Raw genomic sequence first — 12,312 nt, 5'->3', positions numbered from 1 at the left:
ATTTCAAGGTTTTTCAGATTTTGGTATATCTGCTTAGATTATTTTAACAGTTGAGCATTCCTCATCTGAAAACACAAAATCTGAGATGTTCCAAATTTTACTGAACCCTCAAAAAGCATTTCAGTTTTGAAGTTTTGGATTAAAAATGCTCAACCTGTTTTGTAATAAACATTATTGAAAAAAAACAAAAACCCACAAGTTCCATTTTAAAAATTCCAAAACATCAAATCCACCAATACTTACTCTACATTTTGCAATGCTTCTACCAATTGTGTCTTCTGATCAGGTGCCATACGTGCAAACACAGTGCCATGCAACATCAACTGGAAAAAATTAAAATTTATTAAAAATATTGTTCACAATATAATCATGAACATGTCCATAAACTTCTATCACTTACCTTAGGAACAAGGTCTTAAAAATGCTCCAATATCACTGAAAATGATTTTCCATTCATTGCAAAATGATAACGAGTCAATTGAAGATCTTCTAAGCTATCATGAACCAACTTAATTGGAATAGCCTGTATATGAAACATCCAGAACAATACTTACACAGCCAAACCAAATAACATAATCTTATGTTAAATGTAATTCCTCCAAAACTAAATTATTCCATATATTTCATATAAGACACTAAGACTTTAACATTTACTCAAAGAAAAGAAAAATGAGATTCCTCAGTCCTAATGAATCTTTGGGAAGTTAGTTGAGGTTTCTGTTTTCATTTAGATTTTGTTTGTTGTTGTTGTTCTGTTTTGTTTTAATACACCATTTTTCTTTTTCCAGACTAAATTCAAATAAACAAGTTTTCAAAAGAGAATTTTGACGTAACCTCAGAGTCAATTGCTGATGAATTACTGCACTGTGTTAGTGAGTCCGCATAATGCCAATTTATGTTGGCAACTTTCCCATCCTTTGGAGGTAATGCTTCAGCAATAATAATATTATCTTGATGCAGAATCATTCCACAGTCTCTGGCCACAGAGACAGCAGTCAACATGTTGTCACCTATTTTTCAAAATATTTTCAATGTATTAAGATTAAAATTACAACATGAATGTGTATCAAACAAGTATTTTCTGAGAACCAAATGGAGTTGCTATGACTGGGCTGGGAAGAATGAGGATTACATCCTTGATCCTTGGGAGTCTTTTATTTATTTATTTTTAATTTTGACACAGGTCTGGCTAAATTGCTGAGGGACTCATTAACTTTCTGAGGCTGGCCTTGAATTTGCAATCCTTCTGTTTTAGCCTCTAGAGTTGTTGGGATTATAGACATGTGCCACTGTGCCCAGCTATCCTTGGAAATTTTAAAATAAGCAAATCAATTGGCACACTTATTAAGGAAGCCTCAAATGATGCAAAGTACATATATGCTAAAATCTTGCTCACAACTTCTAAATACAAATACAATCTTTTCCAGACAGTATTTGTGTCCCATAACAAACAACACAGTGCAAAATATACAACAGATGCACAATAAACACTGAAATATCCTAGGAGGAAGAATACTAGGGTGGTATCACAGAAAAAGATGAGATAGAAAATCAAGATTACACAAAACAAAAAGTTAAGACAGGTAATAGGAATAGATGTAATAAGAAGTAAAAAAGAACTTCTCCGTCATGAGAAGGAAAGAACTGAAGAGAAGCAAGGACAGGAGAAGTAGGCGAAGGTTTGGGGATACCACTGCTACCAGAAATGAAGAGTTAAATATCTTTCTCCATTTTCTATAGACTACCTCCTAGAGTATCTTCCTGTGGCCCTTGAGAAATAGTCACATTCTGTCATGGTGAAGGAGAAGGAGACACAGATTGTAAAATGCCTTGAAGGAGACATTAGAATTAAGAATTTTCAGAACACCAATAGATTTAGTTATCTTAAGCCATGCAGTAAGAAGTGTGCGATTAGATTTTGGGAGTTAAAGACAAAAATGTACTCAGGTTTTTTCTCAAAAAGTCTTACTGATCACACAAATGCCAAAAAGTAAGGTAATTTAAACCTGATTATTTACTATGAAAAGCGCTGGTACAATTTCACACAGCTAAAGAATAGAAATTATGTAACATTTTCAACAGTATAAAAACACCAAAGAAAATCAAATATTGTGTCAAAAAAGCAAAATGAACCTCGAAAGTCATTATGAATTCAAGTAAGGATAATATTTTATATATGTGCACACACACACCTATGTATATAAATCTAATTCTAACAAGTATCTATTAATAATTTTCTATATACCTTGCAGGTCTGAAAATTGTAAAGGAGCTCAAATGGATAAAACGTGCTCTTAATTCTCAATAATTTTATATTCTAGAGAAAGTAACTAATTAACAAACTAATTTACAAGTAACTAATATACAGCAAAGTATGTTACGTGCTATACAAATATATGATTTAAAGAAATAATAAAAAGGAAAGTTGGAAATTTTATAGTTTTCTTAATTATTTTATCAGAATTTTTATAAACAGAATTTGCAAGACCTCAAGAAGAGTACACCAAGATTATCTTAAACCTTGGAAAGATATTCAGAGCTGAAGCAGGACAATGTAGGATGGAGCACTACAAGATATACTTTAATAACTAACTTATCCTCAGTATTACATAACTTGGACTTTATAGCCACATTCAATTTTCTTCTGTGTTCTTTTATAAAGTCTAACCTGTGACCATGACAGTGCGAATGTTGGCTTTATGCAAATCTTCAAGTACTGCAGGGGTTTCTTACTTTAATTTGTTTTGCATTATAATTAATCCCATAAAATCCATGTTGTTTTCAATGGCATCTCTGCAAGAAAAAAAGTGTTAACACATAATGGTTTAGTCAAGAGAACAATGTTGTTCTCTTTATGTTTATAAAACATTTTAAAATCTATAAATTATAAAGTAAAACATTTTATATGCTGAATAAATCATGTGTGCATCTAAGTTCAATATTTCAAAAAAATTTAAACCTGGAAAACAATTTCCAAGAACTATACTTTTGAAATATTGAAATAAAATTCCACACTTTTAAACATGAAAAACAAGGAACATTTGGAAATCTATATCTTTGTGAAAAAATAATCTATTCTAGCACTAGGAATACTAGTCTAGGAATGATCATTTTATATCCTATCCAAATATAAGCATAAATATATTCTTTACTGTCCTTCATAAAATATAACCTAATTTAAATGTCAAGAGAAAAAAGGAAAAATAAAAACTGTACCACAAGCACATTTGATATTATTTTCATTATTATGTCTCAATACTATAAAATTTCTAAGAAATAGAATTCTTAATCCTAGAAAGTTTAAGAACCATTAGAAGTACAACAATTAGATCTATTCAAGATCCAGAGATGAGCCTTTTAGAATACTGATAAACAATACAGTTATCAAGATGCTAGTCTTCAGATAGCTGAATGCACCAGCACTATGCTAGTCACAAGTATGCCAATCACTGGGAGGTGAAAGACAAAAAGGCATAAATGATGACTACTTTTAAGACACTTAATGAGGGAAATGACATGTAACTAGAGAAATATGTAAAAATAATGTGTACTTCAGAGTTATAATGAAGAATGAAGTCTGTTCAATGACAGTCACATTCTCAAGAAATTTCATCCTACCAAAATCATACCATAGAAATGTTTTTCAATAGGGAAAGGGGACTTAAAGTTAGCAACTAGAATTTCAGACTTGCAATTAGCTAAGTAATTCCTCTACATAAAATTTCAATAGTAAAGGAGCTGAGTATACACTTATGCAACCTAAATGCTATATCAATAAATAGTAAAGATATTAAAGAACAGATAGAAAACAAAGTGAAAGACACTCTGTAGTAAAGGAAGGAGAAAAAGCTTTGAAGCCTGATATTGTCTTAAGTATGAAGTTGTACCAATGTGAAACTATTCGGTCAACAGTACCAGGTTTCCTATAAGGTTCTATTTCCTGGCTTCAGTTGGTTTCCTAACTCACCTGTGAATAATACAAGTTAAGGAAATCATGACCTCTAATAGACTGTACTGTTCAAGATATAAAAGATTAAGCTATGAGAAAGGCTTATTTCTGTAAGGCAGAATGCAAAAACAGAGGTCTTGGTGACTAAAGGATGAAGAATAAAGGAAATAGAAAGAGACAGTTGAGAGGGAGGGATAGAACATTCTGGGCAAAAGAAACAACCTATTGACAGGCTTGGAAGGCTCTGTGAAACATGAAAAGCTAGTGAACTACAGCTAATTCACCAATTAATCTATAAGAGGAAAACAGCAAAAGGTGAAGTAATAAAGAAATAACAAGAGACAAATGTGCCCTTTGCAGGAATTAGGAGGTATGATACATCTGTGGTTCCTGCCTATGCATGCGCATCAGATCACAAGGTAGAAGTTGTTTTGTTTAAAAACACATGCTTAGAATACCCCCAAATACATGGAACTACCAGGAAAACCAACATATGCTTAGAATACCCCCAAATATACAGATTACCAGGACAACCAATGAACATTTCTTTCTGTTTGCAAACTATTAGGCACACTATAAGGTTCCTAAACAAAAACTCTATCTTCAAGGGGTAGGTTTTAACCAGTTATAATAAAAGTAACAATTCTTTTTTTGTGGGGGGTATTAAACATTGAACCCAGGGGTGCTTACCCTCTGAGCCACATTCCCAGCCCTTTTTATTTATTGAGACAGAGTCACTAAGTTGCTTAGGGCCTCCCTAAGTTGCTGTGGCTGGCTTTGAACTTGTAATCCTCCTGCCTCAGCCTCCTAAGTCACTAGGATTAAAGGCATGTGACACTGCTCATGGGCAAAAAGTAGCAAAATCATACCATAGAAATGTTTTTCAATAGGGAAAGGGGACTTAAAGTTAGCAACTAGAATTTCAGACTTGCAATTAGCTAAGTAATTTGTCTACATAAAAATTCAATAGTAAAGGAGCTGAGTATACACTTATGTAACCTAAATATGGGGGAAACCCATATTTATATATAGAAAGAAATGTGATGTTGGTAAAGCCATTTGACCAAAGGCAGAGATAAATGGGGTGGAGAAACGGTATTGGGTACTGTGACTCATGACACTTTTTACCAAATTAGTGTTTAGATCCAAACACTAGGCAAAACAAGATCATCTGGGAAGAAAAAACTTCTGTAGAATTGCTCAATGTTTCAAGAACATGCCTGACACATAGTAAACACTTGATACTTAACAAATTTAAACTAGTTTCAATCACTTTTAAGGAAAAACATACAATGTTATAATAGTATAGGCAAAAAGTCAATATTAAATAAAAAGGAAATTAGAGGCTGGGATTGTGGCTTGGCAGTAGAGCACCTGGCTAGCATGTATGAGGAACTGGGTTTGATCCTCAGCACCACATAAAAATACAGAAAGAAAAGAAAAAAAAGGAAGTTTATTAAAATAAATATTTAATTTTAAAAATAAAAGGAAATTAGATATTGGAAAAAATGTACTTTTACCTCAATTGTCTCAAACCATATTGCATTATAAATGCACATGTGCATATACTTGCATACATTCAATAAAGATGTGTATTTACTGACATATAAACACATATGATGCATTACTGAGAAAACTGTAGGGACAGCTGTCCAACCTTACCTACTAATATTCTGTACTTTATGCCATGTCAGTTTTGACTCCAAATTTCAATGTGCAAGAGCAATCACACGAAAGCCTTGTTTAGTATAATCTTCTAAAACTTCCTCAAAATCAATAGGAACTTTTAAAAGAAAAAGTAAATTTCACAGTTAACACTACTAATACCAGCTTACAGAAATACCAGAATTTTATCCAAATCCTAGTTATTTCCTTACCGGTTTCTGGTTTACAAAGACTGGCAATGACCTCGGGGGCTCCTTTCATGTAGGCATCCATTTTCTTATCCCCTAGCACCCTTGCAACCACACTCATACGTTGCAAAGCAGAAGAAAATGGGAACTGGCAAACAATTCCTATCTCATAAATAGCCTATATAATTTCAAAAGATGCACAAAGCATTTATTATTCTTTAACAATAAAAACAAATGCATTTAGGTAACAAATAAATGTTCTTCACTTACTGGAAGTTCAAACAGTTCCTAAAACTAAAAGAAAAGAGTACAGATTAAGTCAATCAATGTAGTCAAGTTAGAAAAAACTTTAAGCATCCACAAACATTGGGAGAGTATCAAGGATCCCTCATTATTTGAAAGTCAAGACTTGATATTCCTTCTCTACCATTATGTTCTTGAAAATTTTCAAATATTCTAGTACTCTAGAAATATTAAAACATTAAATGCTACAAGGGAAAATTTAAAAAATCACTTAAAGATTTTTCTCATTAAGGAATTACTTAAATATTCTTTTCATGAAATTCTAAGTATACAGATGTAATTTTAAAGGATTAATGATCATGTATGTAAGTCATAAGACACTAAAAGCTGCTCACTATACAGGAAAGAAAAGTAATGGCATGAGAATTAAATCTCAACATTTTATAAAGAATGCACATAGCACACCAAAGGTATAGTTTGATAAATGAACTAAAACATAGACGTCTGCATAGGAGAAAGACATCTGACTCCCTCTTCTAGCAATATTTCAAAATCACAATTAAACATTAAGGATGCATCAATAAATAGTACTATCCAGCATTAAGCAATTTCACATCATTTCTTGGTTTCCTGCAGGTGTAGATTCAGGAAGCAGCTGTTTAGGAGGACCAACCACAGTGGGCATAATTCGATTATGAAGTGCTGTTTCTTCTTCTATTGCTTCTTCCAGAATCTGGAAGGAAAATATTCACTGCTGAGAGCCATTGCCAAGAAGGAATGATACATCGAAATTTCCTTGCCAGCGTACCCCATGTTGCTTAGAGGATGGACTCTCCATTGTGGAAATGGACTTGTCTTAGATCATTTGCAGTGACATTGCATGTATGCTTGAGTAAGGTGACCTTGCTCAAGAACCAGGGCGGGTCCGGGTTTAGGGCGGATCAGGTTTTAGGGAGTATCCTGCTCCTTGGGTTTAGGGCGGTTCCAGGTTTAAGGTGTACCCTGCGGGAATCAGGCGTATCCTGCTGCCTCAGGCACGCCCGATCCTTGAGTTCCCCTTGAGTTCTCCTGGGATTCAGAAAGTATTTGGGATTCAAAGCCTGATGGAGTACATGAATTTTGGAGAAGAACGTGGATTTCCCCAGAACGTGTTTGTAGAGGGCCAGTGTTAGTTTGGGAATAAAGAATTGCTGTTTGAATCTACAAAGCTGTGAGTGGCTCGTGATTTTGTGCCCAGCCAGACTGTGGCAATTCACTATATCACTTCATAAAATTCAGTTCATTGAATACATTTTTAAATGGAATTAATGGCCATTTTCAGTCAATTAAAAAAAACTGCTATCTCACATAAGTAAAACAAAATACAAAGAGAACTAATTGGATACCTAGCAACACATGATATAAGGGATACATGAGGTTTAAAGTTGAGAAAAGAAATGAGAAAAACATCTCTCATTTTGCTCCTATAACCTACTGGATTTAGGTAATAGCTCTGTGAAAACAGAGTTCTTGCGGCTCCTAAGGACTCCTTTCCTCCAACAGGAGAAGATTCCACAGTATATGGAGCTCACAGATATAGTTAATAGAACAGGTACAGAACAGACTAAGGCACCAAAATATGAGTTTAGAGTTTTAGTATGAACATTTCTTGTTAGGCTATACTACCTTAATCCCTTGAAATTTTACTTTAAAAACATTTTCCTTGGTTAAAAAAAAATTCAAATGGGGGTATATAGTTCAATGGTAGAATATGTGCCTACTATGCTCAAGACCCTGGATTTGATCCCCAACATCAAATAAATAAATTAACTCAAACAAAACCCTATATTAAACTTGTTTTCAAGAGAAACAACACACTAATTTGACTATAACTGAAGTGATTTATCAGTAAAAAAATGAAGAAAATTGTGACCAATTAACCAATCTTATATAATTCTATTTCTCTCTACATGTTAAAGTCTCTGGAATTGGGATGTAACTTTTATGACATTAATTACAAGGATCATTCGTGCCTGGTTATATGAAACCATCAACTGATATATAAGATCTTATCAAGTCAAGGATCAAAACATCTCAGGGTCTACAAAACTGTTATTATGTGAATTTACTTGTTTATACAATTTTTTCAAAAGATCAAACATTGAACACTAAATCTATTGAAAACCCATTTACTGGAGAAAAGCATTAAAGAACAAAAAAGATAAATCATCCCATTTTGCTTCTCTCTCTATAAATAAAGTGAGGCACCTCTTCAGGAATTAAATATGAAGAGTACTTACTGTGAACTTTCAAAGATGGCAGACAGAGTATGTATCATCCACCTCCCTCTCTTTCAAAATGTTAACAAATTACAAAAACAACAAAAAGAAAACAAAGAAGGGGCTGGAGCAGATTTCAAATAGTAAACAAAAGGCAAACTTAAATACTGATTAATAAAAACTGATTTAAAAGAGACATATGGGCAAAAATAAAAATCTGACTGCAACTGCCCAGAATTATCAAATCAGACCTTCAAACTTGAATAGCAAAGTAACATCCAGTTGAATAATAAAAACCAAAAACAAACAAAAGGGGAACAGGGGAAATGTTCCCAGACAAAATGAATAACTCAAAAGCTAGAAAGGATCTTTAAAATACTATTATTGCACCTATAAATAAGTGGATGCTGTAGCTGAATGCAGTGGTACACGACTATAATCCCAGCAACTTGGAGGCTTCAAAGCCAGCCTCAACAACTTAGCAAGACCCTTACTTAGCACCTTAGCAAGACTGTGGTTAATTAAACACCCCCTGGGTTCAATCCACAGTCCCCCCCCAAAAAAAAAAAAAAACAAGAAGTGAATGCTTTCAAAGTGTAACAACCATAAGCACTTACAAATTAAAATTACCAGTGGCAAAACAGAAGGAAACTTAAAAATGCCAAGAAATTGAGGTCTGAAGTCATCCTACTGACTCATTTAAGGTCCTCCTTATTGACTTCTAACATACTTGCACCAGCTACAGATACCTGAATTACTTTATAAACATTAAACACAGCCTAAGTGATCAGCCTCTATTAAAGGTATTTAAATGTGTTAATTCAGCTGAAACAGATACTTTTCATTCAATTAGAAATATTTCTCCATCATTAGAAATTTCATAGTTGATTCTTTTTTACAGTTTTAAGATAGACTGTTATCAAAACTACCAACAGAAATAATCCTACTGTAGAGTAATTTAATTTTAATATAATTTTTTGAAGTTACTTATATTTTAAAATGTTGAACTTACCCATCCAATGGCTTCAAACATTTTTCAATCAAGTGGATCACCAGAAAGCATTCCTTCAATTTTTGTAAGTGAATGACAGGTAGCCAGCCATACAAGCAACAAACTGAGATTTTACCAACATTTCACTGCAAACATTTTCTTCTGGTAAAAGAAATCTAAACAGAAAATACACTGAATTAGGTTCATAAATCCCTAGACTCAAGACAATATTCTAACAGGCAATTTCAGTTTTGTATTACTTTCAAGTCAGGTAGGGTGGCACATGCCTATAATCTCAGCTACTTGAGAAGCTCAGGCAGCAGGATCACAAATCTGAGATCAGCCTGGTCAACACAGCAAGACTTCACTTAAAAAAACAAAACAAAAACAAAACCCTTTTAAATTCAAGCTGGGCATAGTGGAACACATCTGTAATCCCAGTGACTCAGGAGGCTGAGGCAGGACAACTGCAAGTTCAAAGCCAGCCTAAGTAACTTAGTGAGACCCTGACTCAAAATTTAAAAAAAATATAAAGGGTTGGGGATACATGAGTTTGAGCCCCAGGGCAGGGGCTGGAGAAAGAGAGACAAACTTTTAAATCCAAAACTGATCTCCTAAGAAAGGGAAGTGTTCCAAGTGCCAGAAAAAGAGGGAAAGGAAAAGCGGAAGGTTGTGCACATGAGCTGATGCTGTGGCCCGTGAGGGAGGAGAGGAAGCCATCTCTATACTCCAAGGACTTGGATTTTAATATAATACAGAAATAGGAAACAAAGCTATAGCCACATACAAAACAAAAGTGTCAGGAGAAATGAAGTAACACCTTCAAAATGATGAGAAAATAGAAATGACAACCTAGATACCTGCATAGTTATACAATCATTCAAGAGTGACAATGAAATAAAATCCACGAATGTAGTTGCATAAAATGATAACTTAATCCAGAGGAATGAAACTTTTTTCAATGGCAAATCTAAACATGCAGACTTTATAAAATCAAAATCATAAAACACTATGTAATAAATATACTTAAGAAAGGAGAGGAATAAGCAGGATAAAAGTAATCTATTGTCTGGGTTTTCAGAAGGCAGAAATGAAAAAAGAAATTAAGAACCAGCAGTAAAGATAAGGATGCATAAATTCCAAGAAAATGAGAGAGACAGTGAAATAGGAGAAAATTTAAAAAATATGCATATAATTTGGGATGAAGGATAGTAGAAATAATTTCAAATATATCTAAATATATTTATATGTAAATGGATAACAATAAGTACATCAAACACAATGACTGAAAAGCAAACAGATGGAGAAAGATATTTTAGGCAAGTGTTAGGCAAAAGAAAGCTGTGTGTAGCTACATAAATATTAAACGAAATAGAATTTAAGGTAATATGTGTTACTGAGATAAACAAGCAAGAAGATACAACTCTTAAAATTACATAACCAAATAATACAGTCTGTCAAAATATATAAACCCAAATCTCGAAGATATCTAAGGGGATTAAAAAATGATATAAGCACAACTATAGTACTAGAACTTCTGAGCTTCAAAAAAAAAGTAAATAGATGAGCCTAAGGGAATGTGCAATGCACAGTACTAAAACAATTTAATATAAAACCCAGAAAATACAAATGACTTCTAACAATAAGGAAAAGAATAACCACACAAAAAGTTATAAATAGGTAACAGAGAGAATGACAAATGACTCTCCTCCCCCAAAATATGAAGATGCTTAACTTTGTAAGTAATGAGAAGAATGTAAATAAAGTAATAATAAATATCCATTTCATATCTGTTCATTCAGCTAAAATTACAAGTCCAACAAAACTAAATTTAAGCAAGGATATGCAGCAATGGGGAGAGTGTAATCTTCTTTATTGAGGGAGAGTGTAAATAAGAACTACCATCACCAGGCAGAGAACAGGCAACATCTGGTAGCACAGCTGAAGCCAAATCCAGGCTACCACCTACAAGGATCTGCTTATGTAGACTCAGTCACATGTCACAAGCTGTGTCCAAGAAATTTAATTGTAGTATTATGGTTAAAGTGCAAGGAGAAAAAATGATATTGTCTTAGTAGAACAGACATTATGTTAAATTATACATCAGAATAATTTTATTCAAATTAATAAATTAGATCTACATATCAACATGAATAAATATTAAAAACAATCTGAAAGGCAGAATAAGCTGCAAAAACACAACATTCCACTCATGCATGTTTATTCAGATTATGTAGGTAATAAAAATATAAAATATACAAAAATAAAAATAATTTAAGAATGGTAATAGCAACAGGGAAAGGGAGAGTGGGACTCTAATTTCTACACAATTTCTTTAATATTTTAATCTTTTAAAAGTAAATATAGCCAGGCACAGTGGTGCATGCCTATAGTCCCCATTGGCTAAGGAGGCTGAGGCAGGAGGATCACAAGTTCAAAGACAGCCTCAGCAAGTTAGCAAGGCCCTTAACTCAGCTAGACCCTTTCTCTAAATAAAACAGGCTAGGATTATGGCTCACTGATTGAGTACCCCTGGGTTCAATCCCTTATACCAACCCCCCAACAATAAAAGTAAAGATCTAAAGTAAATATGGCAAAATGATAACTGTTCAGTTTGGCAGTAGTTATGCATTTGTCTCATTTTATTTGTTATATAATTGAATGCTGCATGTGCTAAAATATGAAAAATTAACTAATAAACTATCAAATCCAGCTGATATTTACCGGGCATTCTCTACTCGTTGAATCCCCCAGAGATCTAAACCGTCTTCAGTAAGCGTTCCAGTCTAAAATAAAAAGAGCACATATGCACAAAGTAACTATTATACCTCAAGAAATAAGAAAATGCACACACATATCATTAAAAACTATGCTACATATACACAATGGAGTACTATAAAGAATCTGAAAGAAAAGAACAAGAAAGATCACCAATTACTAACAGAGAATGTCTCTAGAACAAAGGGTTAAAATAGGAAGCAAGGTTCAGAACAGTAGTTACTATATGGCCCTACCATG

At 33.4% G+C, this 12,312-nt stretch overlaps 1 pseudogene; it reads right to left on the bottom strand.

Moving 5' to 3' along the window:
- Positions 1-238: 238 nt before the first annotated feature.
- LOC144370199 (polyamine-transporting ATPase 13A3-like) overlaps positions 239-12,312 on the bottom strand; it is a 29,562-nt pseudogene continuing 17,488 nt past the window's right edge.

The sequence above is a fragment of the Ictidomys tridecemlineatus genome, chromosome 13 (genome assembly GCF_052094955.1).
Source record: "Ictidomys tridecemlineatus isolate mIctTri1 chromosome 13, mIctTri1.hap1, whole genome shotgun sequence".
NCBI classification, from domain to species: Eukaryota; Metazoa; Chordata; class Mammalia; order Rodentia; family Sciuridae; genus Ictidomys; species Ictidomys tridecemlineatus.
Note: the sequence above shows the minus strand (reverse complement) of the source record. Positions and strands in the feature narration are given on the sequence as shown.